Here is a 12,085-nt window from a genome sequence, read left to right on the forward strand (position 1 = left end):
TTTCATAAAGATCCAATTTTCTTAATGGATCTAAATTTTTATAGTCATGTGGGACTGTAAACCATATCGTTACTACCATTGTTTATACTAGAAATCACTGATGTACAAAGAGTGAAGAATAAAGAAGTGATTCTAGTATTTCAAGACAATATTGCTTGAGGACAAGCAACGCTCAAGTGTGGGAATATTTGATAATGCTAAAAACGAACATATATTTCATAGCATTATTCCTCAAGAAAGACAAGCTTTTAGTTGCAATTGTTCTATTTACAAGTGATATTCGTTTAAATAATAAAAGGTGAAGACAAAAGACAGATTCGACGAATTGAAGACGCAAACGACCAAAAAGCTCAAAAGAACAAAAGACAATCAAAGAGGTTCCAATTATAGATAAGAAACGTCTCGAAATCACAAGAGTACAAGATTCAAAACGCAAAATACAAAATATAAAATTGTACGCAAGGACGTTCGAAAATCCGGAACCGGGACCAGAGTCAACTCTTAACGCTCGACGCAACGGACTAAAAATTACAAGTTAACTATGTATATAAATATAATATAATATATAATTAATTATATTAATTATATATATATTATAAACCGTCGGTAAACAAAGAGCCAAACTCCTCTGAGCTGTAAAATTAACCTCCGCGACTCGCGGAGTTTGAAGGCAAAATTCACCGCGAGTCGCGGAGCCCCAAAAATCAAAATTCCCTATAAAGCCAACCGAATTCTGATCACAATTCATATCTTTTTCTTCTCTTATATACGTAAAATATATATATATATATAATTTATATTTTAATTTTAATTATAATTCTAATAATAAGGGTATGTTAGCGAATGTTGTAAGGGTGTAAGTCAAAATTCTGTCCGTGTAACGCTACGCTATTTTTAATCATTGTAAGTTATGTTCAAACTTTTTACATTAATGTCTCGTAGCTAAGTTATTATTATGCTTATTTAAAACGAAGTAATCATGATGTTGGGCTAATTACTAAAATTGGGTAATTGGGCTTTGTACCATAATTGGGGTTTGGACAAAAGAACGACACTTGTGGAAATTAGACTATGGGCTATTAATGGGCTTTATATTTGTTTAACTAAATGATAATTTGTTAATGTTAATATAAAGATTTACAATTGGGCTTCCCTATAAATTACCATATACACTCGATCGGACACGATGGGCGGGGTATTTATATGTACGAATAATCGTTCATTTAACCGGACACGGGAATGGATTAATAGCCACTAGAATAATTAAAACAGGGGTGAAATTACATTCAAGGGTAATTGGTGTAATTGTTAGCAAAGTAGTAAAACCTTGGTTTACACGCAGTCGATAAACTGGTGTATTCATTAAACAAAGTATTAAAACCTTGTTACAATTCGAATCCCCAATTAGTTGGAATATTTAACTTCGGGTATAAGAATAATTTGATGAGGACACTCGCACTTTATATTTATGACTGATGGACTGTTATGGACAAAAACCAGACGGACAGATTAAATAATCCAGGACAAAGGACAATTAACCCATGGGCATAAAACTAAAATCAACACGTCAAACATCATGATTACGGAAGTTAAAATAAGCATAATTCTTTTATTTCATATTTAATTTCCTTTATTTTATATTTAATTGCACTTCTAATTATCTCACTTTTATTTATTGTTATTTAATCGCACTTTTAATTATCGTACTTTTTAATTATCGCAATTTTATTTTATCGCACTTTTATTATTCGCAATTTCATTATCGTTATTTACTTTACGCTTTAATTTAAGTCTTGTATTTATTTTATATTTTACATTAGGTTTTAACTGCGACTAAAGTTTTAAAATCGACAAACCGGTCATTAAACGGTAAAAACCCCCTTTATAATAATAATATTACTTATATATATATTTGTATTTTTATAAAAGTAAACTAATATAGCGTTGAGCTTTGTTTAAAGATTTCCCTGTGGAACGAACCGGACTTACTAAAAACTACACTACTGTACGATTAGGTACACTGCCTATAAGTGTTGTAGCAAGGTTTAAGTATATCCATTCTATAAATAAATAAATATCTTGTGTAAAATTGTATCGTATTTAATAGTTTTTCCTAGTAAAATATAAACTATTTTATATACACCTCGCATAACATCAATACATGTAGTGTATTTAGATGTATTAAAATACTTTTGGAAGACTTCAAGACATATATCAAAACACTCATACTTAACGAAAATGGTTACAGTTACTTTCCCATTCTTTTCTTTCATCAAGAATTCTAGTCGTATTTTTACCCGTATTATACACAGCTTCAAAACGTACTTACTATGGGTATATACCAATAGGAACTAGCATGGGATTCCACTCTTGATTATGTCATGTATGACTAATCAATTTTAACTTCTACCATGAGCTAGTCAACTAACTAGAGCTCCTTTTAACCCCACTCACCACTCACCAATTACCACTCATCATTCACTCCATTTCACTTCCAATTCTCTTTCTAATTCTTTCTCAACACACACACACACATACTATTATGAACGTATTTTTCCAGTAGTTAATCATCATCTTCATCAAAAATCACTTCAAGAATCAAGCTATAATCATCATAGGAAGAACACTTCAAGAACACTTCAAAAATCCCTTCAAGTTTACTAATTTACTTCCAAGCTTTCTAATCCATTCCAAGTAATCATCTAAGATCAAGAAACCTTTGTTATATACAGTATGTTATCTTTCTTATTCAAGGTAATATTCATATTCAAACTTTGATTCAATTTCTATAACTATAAACTATCTTAATTCGAGTAAAAATCTTACTTGAACTTGTTTTTGTGTCATGATCCTACTTCAAGAACTTTCAAGCCATCCAAGATCCTTTGAAGCTAGATCATTTCTAGTCACTTCCAGTAGGTTTACCTACTAAACTTGAGGTAGTAATGATGTTCAAAACATCATTCGATTCATATATATAAAACTATCTTATTCGAAGGTTTAAACTCGTAATCACTAGAACATAGTTTAGTTAATTCTAAACTTGTTCGCAAACAAAAGTTAATCCTTCTAACTTGAATTTTAAAATCAACTAAACACATGTTCTATATCTATATGATATGCTAACTTAATGATTTAAAACCTGGAAACACGAAAAACACCGTAAAACCGGATTTACGCCGTCGTAGTAACACCGCGGGCTGTTTTGGGTTAGTTAATTAAAAACTATGATAAACTTTGATTTAAAAGTTGTTATTCTGAGAAAATGATTTTTATTATGAACATGAAACTATATCCAAAAATTATGGTTAAACTCAAAGTGGAAGTATGTTTTCTAAAATGGTCATCTAGACGTCGTTCTTTCGACTGAAATGACTACCTTTACAAAAATGACTTGTAACTTATTTTTTCGACTATAAACCTATACATTTTCTGTTTAGATTCATAAAATATATTTCAATATGAAACCATAGCGATTTGATTCACTCAAAACGGATTTAAAATGAAGAAGTTATGGGTAAAACAAGATTGGATAATTTTTCTCATTTTAGCTACGTGAAAATTGGTAACAAATCTATTCCAACCATAACTTAATCAACTTGTATTGTATATTATGTAATATTGAGATACCATAGACACGTATACAATGTTTCGACCTATCATGTCGACACATCTGTATATATTTCGGAACAACCATAGACACTCTATATGTGAATGTTGGAGTTAGCTATACAGGGTTGAGGTTGATTCCAAAATATATATAGTTTGAGTTGTGATCAATACTGAGATACGTATACACTGGGTCGTGGATTGATTCAAGATAATATTTATCGATTTATTTCTGTACATCTAACTATGGACAACTAGTTGTAGGTTACTAACGAGGACAGCTGACTTAATAAACTTAAAACATCAAAATATATTAAAAGTGTTGTAAATATATTTTGAACATACTTTGATATATATGTATATATTGTTATAGGTTCGTGAATCAACCAGTGGCCAAGTCTTACTTCTCGACGAAGTAAAAATCTGTGAAAGTGAGTTATAGTCCCACTTTTAAAATCTAATATTTTTGGGATGAGAATACATGCAGGTTTTATAAATGATTTACAAAATAGACACAAGTAAGTGAAACTACATTCTATGGTTGAATTATCGAAATCGAATATGCCCCTTTTTATTAAGTCTGGTAATCTAAGAATTAGGGAACAGACACCCTAATTGACGCGAATCCTAAAGATAGATCTATCGGGCCCAACAAGCCCCATCCAAAGTACCGGATGCTTTAGTACTTCAAAATTTTATATCATGTCCGATGGAGGATCCCGGAATGATGGGGATATTCTTATATATGCATCTTGTTAATGTCGGTTACCAGGTGTTCACCATATGAATGATTTTTATCTCTATGTATGGGATGTGTATTGAAATATGAAATCTTGTGGTCTATTGTTACGATTTGATATATATAGGTTAAACCTATAACTCACCAACATTTTTGTTGACGTTTAAAGCATGTTTATTCTCAGGTGAATATTAAGAGCTTCCGCTGTTGCATATTAAAATAAGGACAAGATTTGGAGTCCATGTTTGTATGATATTGTGTAAAAACTGCATTCAAGAAACTGATTTCGATGTAACATATTTGTATTGTAAACCATTATGTAATGGTCGTGTGTAAACAGGATATTTTAGATTATCATTATTTGATAATCTACGTAAAGCTTTTTAAACTTTCATTTATAAAATAAAGGTTATGGTTTGTTTTAAAAATGAATGCAGTCTTTGAAAAACGTCTCATATAGAGGTCAAAACCTCGCAACGAAATCAATTAATATGGAACGTTTTTAATCAATAAGAACGGGACATTTCAGTTGGTATCCGAGCGTTGGTCTTAGAGAACCAGAATTTTGCATTAGTGTATCTTATTGAGTTTGTTAGGATGCATTAGTGAGTCTGGACTTCGACCGTGTTTACTTGAAAAATGATTGCTTAACAAATTTTGTTAGAAACTATATATTTTTAACATGTGAATATTATGTGATATATTAATCTCTTAACGCGTTTGATATTATGTGATAGATGTCTACCTCTAGAACAAGTCCCATTGACTCACCTAATAATAATGAAGAGTCAAATGTAAATTGGAATGATTCGTGGACTGATTCACAAGTTCCCGAAGAGGAACCGGAAGAAGAGTCGGAACCAGAAGAAGAATCGAAACCGGAAGAAGAATCGGAACTGGATGAAGAAATAGAACCGGTGGGGGAAATAATAAAACGGTTAAGTAAAAGAAAATCCTCAACCAACCGACCAAGGTTAATTATGGTCAATGGTGTTTCCGCTAAGGAAGCAAAATATTGGGAGGATTACCAATTCTCCGATGAATCGGATTTCGACGAGAATTCCGATGATGTTATAGAAATTACTCCAACTGAATTTTAAAAGGCAAAAGAAAATAATAAGGGAAAGGGCATAAAAATAGAGAAATCTAATTCCAACCTCGATGAACTTTATATGTATCGTCAACCCCCGAAGTCCTTAAGTTGTAACAATGACCCGGGAACCTCTAAACCACCAGGTTTTTCTAAACCAATGTGGAAAACGACGGCTCGTATTAGGGGAACATCATATATCCCTAGAAACTTGGCAAAACGAACCAAAATCGAAGAAGAAGAAACAAGCGAGTCGGAATAAGATAGTTGTATTCGTGTGGTGTAATATATGTAATATAGTGTGCTTATGCTTTATGATATATGTAAAAATTGCTTGTATTAATAAGTATTTTTTTTATGAATCTAACTCTTGTTCTATTTTACAGTATAAAAACACAAAATGGATAGACAACCCAATATTTTAAGAGACCTACCCGGAGACATGATTGATGAAATCTTGTCTAGAGTCGGTCAGAATTCTTCGGCACAATTATTTAAGGCGAGATCAGTTTGTAAGACATTCGAAGAACGTTCCAAGAATGCCTTGATTTATAAAAGGCTTTCGTTTAAAAGATGGGGGATATCACATTGGGAAATCCATAAGTTACGATGTGTTTACTTTGACGCATATATTGCGGGGAACCCAAATGCTATTTTACGCAATGGGTTAAGAAATTATTTTGACTCAATATATCCGAATATTGGACTTCGTGATTTAGAAAAAGCGGCTAACATGCAACATAAAGAAGCATGTTATGCTTACGGATTAGTAATGTTCGCTTCTCACCAAAGTGAGAACAAGAACATCGGGCAACAGCTATTAAACAAAACGTTCCCACAAGTGACGGAGTCGGTAATTGGGGTAAGAAATGAGGTTTTTAGATTGTTACGGGACTGTTGGACATTACGTAACCCTCGTCCCTTTGACGACGTTACAACACGCTGTCTTATCAACGGCCATAATGGTTATGTTCCACAAGACCAAGGATGGGAAGTAATCCTAGTAAAACCAGAATGCATGACTTGTTTCTGGATGTATGAATTACGTGTCTTTAGTGCCTTTGCTGAACGACTTGTGTACTAGCTAGAATTATCTTCACAACCATCTTGTATCAAATTTATTGTGTGCTATATTTCATGCTATATGTAAAATAAGCGGTATTGTAAGTTTGTAAAATATTGTGTAAAAGTTTGAACGCGAAATATTATTATAATCAGTTTTTCATATAGAATTGTAGTAGTTGAATTGTATATTAGCTACTAAGTATGAACTTAACGGGTAGGTACTACCCGAATTTAAACTTATAAAACGCTAATATGAAGAAAAAGCTTTTATAAATGAGTTCATATTATGCTACGAAATACTATTAACTACTCTTAATATTCTGTATGATTAACTTGTTCCATTTGACTATTTTGAAGGAAATGGCACCGACTACTCGACACACCGTGAATATGAATGAAGAGGAATTCCGTACTTTTCTAGCTTCAAACATAGCCGCAGTACAGGCTGCGCTACATACCAACAATAACCTTGGATCTAGCAGTACAGGAAATCGTGTAGGATGCACCTACAAAGAATTCACTGCCTGCAAACCTTTGGAATTTGATGGAACCGAAGGACCGATCGGATTGAAACGGTGGACCGAGAAGGTCGAATCGGTGTTTGCCATAAGTAAGTGTACTGAAGAGGACAAAGTAAAGTACGCTACGTATACCTACACAGGTTCTGCGTTAACATGGTGGAATACCTATCTAGAGCAAGTGGGACAAGACGATGCGTACGCACTACCGTGGTCAGCATTCAAGCACTTGATGAACGATAAGTACCGTCCCAGAACTGAGGTCAATAAGCTCAAGACAGAACTTAGAGGGTTACGAACCCAAGGATTTGATATTACCACGTACGAAAGACGATTCACAGAATTGTGCCTATTGTGTCCGGGAGCATTCGAAGATGAGGAAGAGAAGATCGACGCGTTTGTGAAAGGATTACCGGAAAGAATCCAAGAAGATATAAGTTCACACGAGCCCGCCTCCATACAACAGGCATGTAGAATGGCTCACAAACTAGTGAACCAGATTGAAGAAAGAATTAAAGAACAGACTACTGAAGAGGCCAATGTGAAGTAAGTCAAAAGAAAGTGGGAGGAAAACGGTGATAAGAATCACCAATACAACAACAACAGCAATTACAACAATAATCGCAACAATTATCCCAACAATCGCAACATCAATCGCAACTACAACAAACGGCCCAACAACAACAACAACAACAACAGCAACTACAATAATCATCCCAACAACAATAATAACCACAACAACAACAACAATCAGAAGCAGCTATGCCAAAGGTGTGAAAAGTATCACTCGGGGTTCTGCACCAAATTTTGCAACAAGTGTAAAAGAAATGGTCATAGCGCGGCGAAGTGTGTGGTCTACGGACCAGGGGTTAATAGAACTAAAGGAACAAATGGTGTCGGAACGAGTAATGGCGGAGCAAGTAGTGTCGGAGCAAGTTATGCCAATGTAGTTTGTTATAAATGTGGAAAACCGGGCCACATCATTAGAAATTGCCCGAAACCAGGAGAAAACGAATGGAAAAGGCCGCGGAAGAGTTTTCAATATTAATGCGGCAGAGGCACAGGAAGACCTGGAGCTTGTTACGGGTGCGTTTCTTATTGACAATAAATCTGCTTACGTTTTATTTGATTCGCGTGCGGATAGAAGCTATATGAGTAGAGATTTTTGTGCTAAATTAAGTTGTCCATTGACGCCTTTGGATAGTAAATTTTTACTCGAATTAGCAAATGGTAAATTAATTTCAGTAGATAATATATGTCAGAATCGAGAAATTAAACTGGTTAGCGAAACATTTAAGATTGATTTGATACCAGTAGAGTTAGGGAGTTTTGATGTGATAATCGGTATGGATTGGTTGAAAGAAGTGAAAGCAGAGATCGTTTGTTACAAAAATGTAATTCGCATTATACGAGAAAAAGGAAAACCCTTAATGGTGTACGGAGAAAAGGGCAACACGAAGCTACATCTTATTAGTAATTTGAAGGCACAAAAACTAATAAGAAAAGGTTGCTATGCTGTTCTAGCACACGTCGAGAAAGTACAAACTGAAGAAAAGAGCATCAATGATGTTCCCATTGCAAAAGAATTTCCCGATGTATTTCCGAAAGAATTACCGGGATTACCCCCACATCGATCCGTTGAATTTCAAATATATCTTGTACCAGGAGCTGCACCAATAGCTCGTGCTCCTTACAGACTCGCACCCAGCGAGATGAAAGAACTGCAAAGCCAATTACAAGAACTTTTAGAGCGTGGTTTCATTCGACCAAGCACATCACCGTGGGGAGCTCCTGTTTTGTTTGTCAAGAAGAAAGATGGTACATTCAGGTTGTGTATCGACTACCGAGAGTTGAACAAACTTACCATCAAGAACCGCTACCCACTACCGAGAATCGACGACTTATTTGATCAACTACAAGGCTCGTCTGTTATTCAAAGATTGACTTACGTTCCGGGTATCATCAAATGCGGGTGAAAGAAGATGATATTCCAAAGACTGCTTTCAGAACACGTTACGGTCATTACGAGTTTATAGTCATGCCGTTTGGTTTAACTAATGCACCAGCTGTGTTCATGGACCTTATGAACCGAGTGTGTGGACCATACCTTGACAAGTTTGTCATTGTTTTCATTGATGACATACTTATTTACTCAAAGAATGACCAAGAACACGGTGAACATTTGAGAAAGGTGTTAGAAGTATTGAGGAAGGAAGATTTGTACGTTAAGTTTTCAAAGTGTGCATTTTGGTTGGAAGAAGTTCAATTCCTCGGTCACATAGTGAACAAAGAAGGTATTAAGGTGGATCCGACAAAGATAGAAACTGTTGAAAAGTGGGAAACCCCGAAACTCCGAAAACTCCGAAACACATACGCCAATTTTTAGGACTAGCTGGTTACTACAGAAGGTTCATCCAAGACTTTTCCAGAATAGCAAAACCCTTGACTGCATTAACGCATAAAGGGAAGAAATTTGAATGGAATGATGAACAAGAGAAAGCGTTTCAGTTATTGAAGAAAAAGCTAACTACGGCACCTATATTGTCATTGCCTGAAGGGAATGATGATTTTGTGATTTATTGTGACGCATCAAAGCAAGGTCTCGGTTGTGTATTAATGCAACGAACGAAGATGATTGCTTATGCGTCTAGACAATTGAAGATTCATGAACAAAATTATACGACGCATGATTTGGAATTAGGCGCGGTTGTTTTTGCATTAAAGACTTGGAGGCACTACTTATATGGGGTCAAAAGTATTATATATACCGACCACAAAAGTCTTCAACACATATTTAATCAGAAACAACTGAATATGAGGCAGCGTAGGTGGATTGAATTATTGAATGATTACGACTTTGAGATTCGTTACCACCCGGGGAAGGCAAATATGGTAGCCGATGCCTTGAGCAGGAAGGACAGAGAACCCATTCGAGTAAAATCTATGAATATAATGATTCATAATAACCTTACTACTCAAATAAAGGAGGCGCAACAAGGAGTTTTAAAAGAGAAAAATTTAAAGGATGAAATACCTAAAGGATCGGAGAAGCATCTTAATATTCGGGAAGACGGAACCCGGTATAGGGCTGAAAGGATTTGGGTACCAAAATTTGGAGATATGAGAGAAATGGTACTTAGAGAAGCTCATAAAACCAGATACTCAATACATCCTGGAACGGGGAAGATGTACAAGGATCTCAAGAAACATTTTTGGTGGTCGGGTATGAAAGCCGATGTTGCTAAATACGTAGGAGAATGTTTGACGTGTTCTAAGGTCAAAGCTGAGCATCAGAAACCATCAGGTCTACTTCAACAACCCGAAATCCCAGAATGGAAATGGGAAAACATTACCATGGATTTCATCACTAAATTGCCAAGGACTGCAAGTGGTTTTGATACTATTTGGGTAATAGTTGATCGTCTCACCAAATCAGCACACTTCCTGCCAATAAGAGAAGATGACAAGATGGAGAAGTTAACACGACTGTATTTGAAGGAAGTCATCTCCAGACATGGAATACCAATCTCTATTATCTCTGATAGGGATGGCAGATTTATTTCAAGATTCTGGCAGACATTACAGCAAGCATTAGGAACTCGTCTAGACATGAGTACTGCCTATCATCTACAAACTGATGGGCAGAGCGAAAGGACGATACAAACGCTTGAAGACATGCTACGAGCATGTGTTATTGATTTCGAAAATAGTTGGGATCGACATCTACCATTAGCAGAATTTTCCTACAACAACAGCTACCATTCAAGCATTGAGATGGCGCCGTTTGAAGCACTTTATGGTAGAAAGTGCAGGTCTCCAATTTGTTGGAGTGAAGTGGGGGATAGACAGATTACGGGTCCGGAGATTATACAAGAAACTACCGAGAAGATCATCCAAATTCAACAACGGTTGAAAACCGCCCAAAGTCGACAAAAGAGCTACGCTGACATTAAAAGAAAAGATATAGAATTTGAAATTAGAGAGATGGTCATGCTTAAAGTTGCACCTTGGAAAGGCATTGTTCGATTTGGTAAACAAGGGAAATTAAATCCAAGGTATATTGGACCATTCAAGATTATTGATCGTGTCGGACCAGTAGCTTACCGACTTGAGTTACCTCAACAACTCGCGGCTGTACATAACACTTTCCACGTCTCGAATTTGAAGAAATGTTTTACTAAAGAAGATCTCACTATTCCGTTAGATGAAATCCAAATCAACGAAAAACTCCAATTCATCGAAGAACCCATCGAAATAATGGATCGTGAGGTTAAAAGACTTAAGCAAAACAAGATACCAATTGTTAAGGTTCGATGGAATGCTTGTAGAGGACCCGAGTTCACCTGGGAGCATGAAGATCAGATGAAGAAGAAATACCCGCATCTATTTCCAGAAGATTCGTCAACACCTTCAACAGCTTAAAATTTCGGGACGAAATTTATTTAACGGGTAGGTACTGTAGTGACCCGAACTTTTCCATGTTTATATATATTAATTGAGATTGATATTTACATGATTAAATGTTTCCAACATATTAAGCAATCAAACTTGTTAAGACTTGATTAATTGAAATATGTTTCATATAGACAATTGACCACCCAAGTTGACCGGCGATTCACGAACGTTAAAACTTGTAAAAATGACATGACGATATATATATGGATATACATATGGTTAACATGAGATTATGATAAGTAAGTATCTCCATAAGTATATTAACAATGAGTTATATACATATAAACAAGACTACTAACTTAAGGATTTCGAAACGAGACATATATGTAACGATTATCGTTGTAACGACATTTAAATGTATATATATCATATTAAGATATATTAATATATCATAATATCATGATAATATAATAATTTAACATCTCATTAGATATAATAAACAATGGGTTAACAACATTAATTGAGATCGTTAACTTAAAGATTTCAAAACAACACTTACATGTAACGACTAACGATGACTTAACGACTCAGTTAAAATGTATATACATGTAGTGTATTTAGATGTATTAAAATACTTTTGGAAGACTTCAAGACATATATCAAAACACT

This window comes from Rutidosis leptorrhynchoides, chromosome 2, assembly GCF_046630445.1.
Source record: "Rutidosis leptorrhynchoides isolate AG116_Rl617_1_P2 chromosome 2, CSIRO_AGI_Rlap_v1, whole genome shotgun sequence".
Taxonomy (NCBI): domain Eukaryota; kingdom Viridiplantae; phylum Streptophyta; class Magnoliopsida; order Asterales; family Asteraceae; genus Rutidosis; species Rutidosis leptorrhynchoides.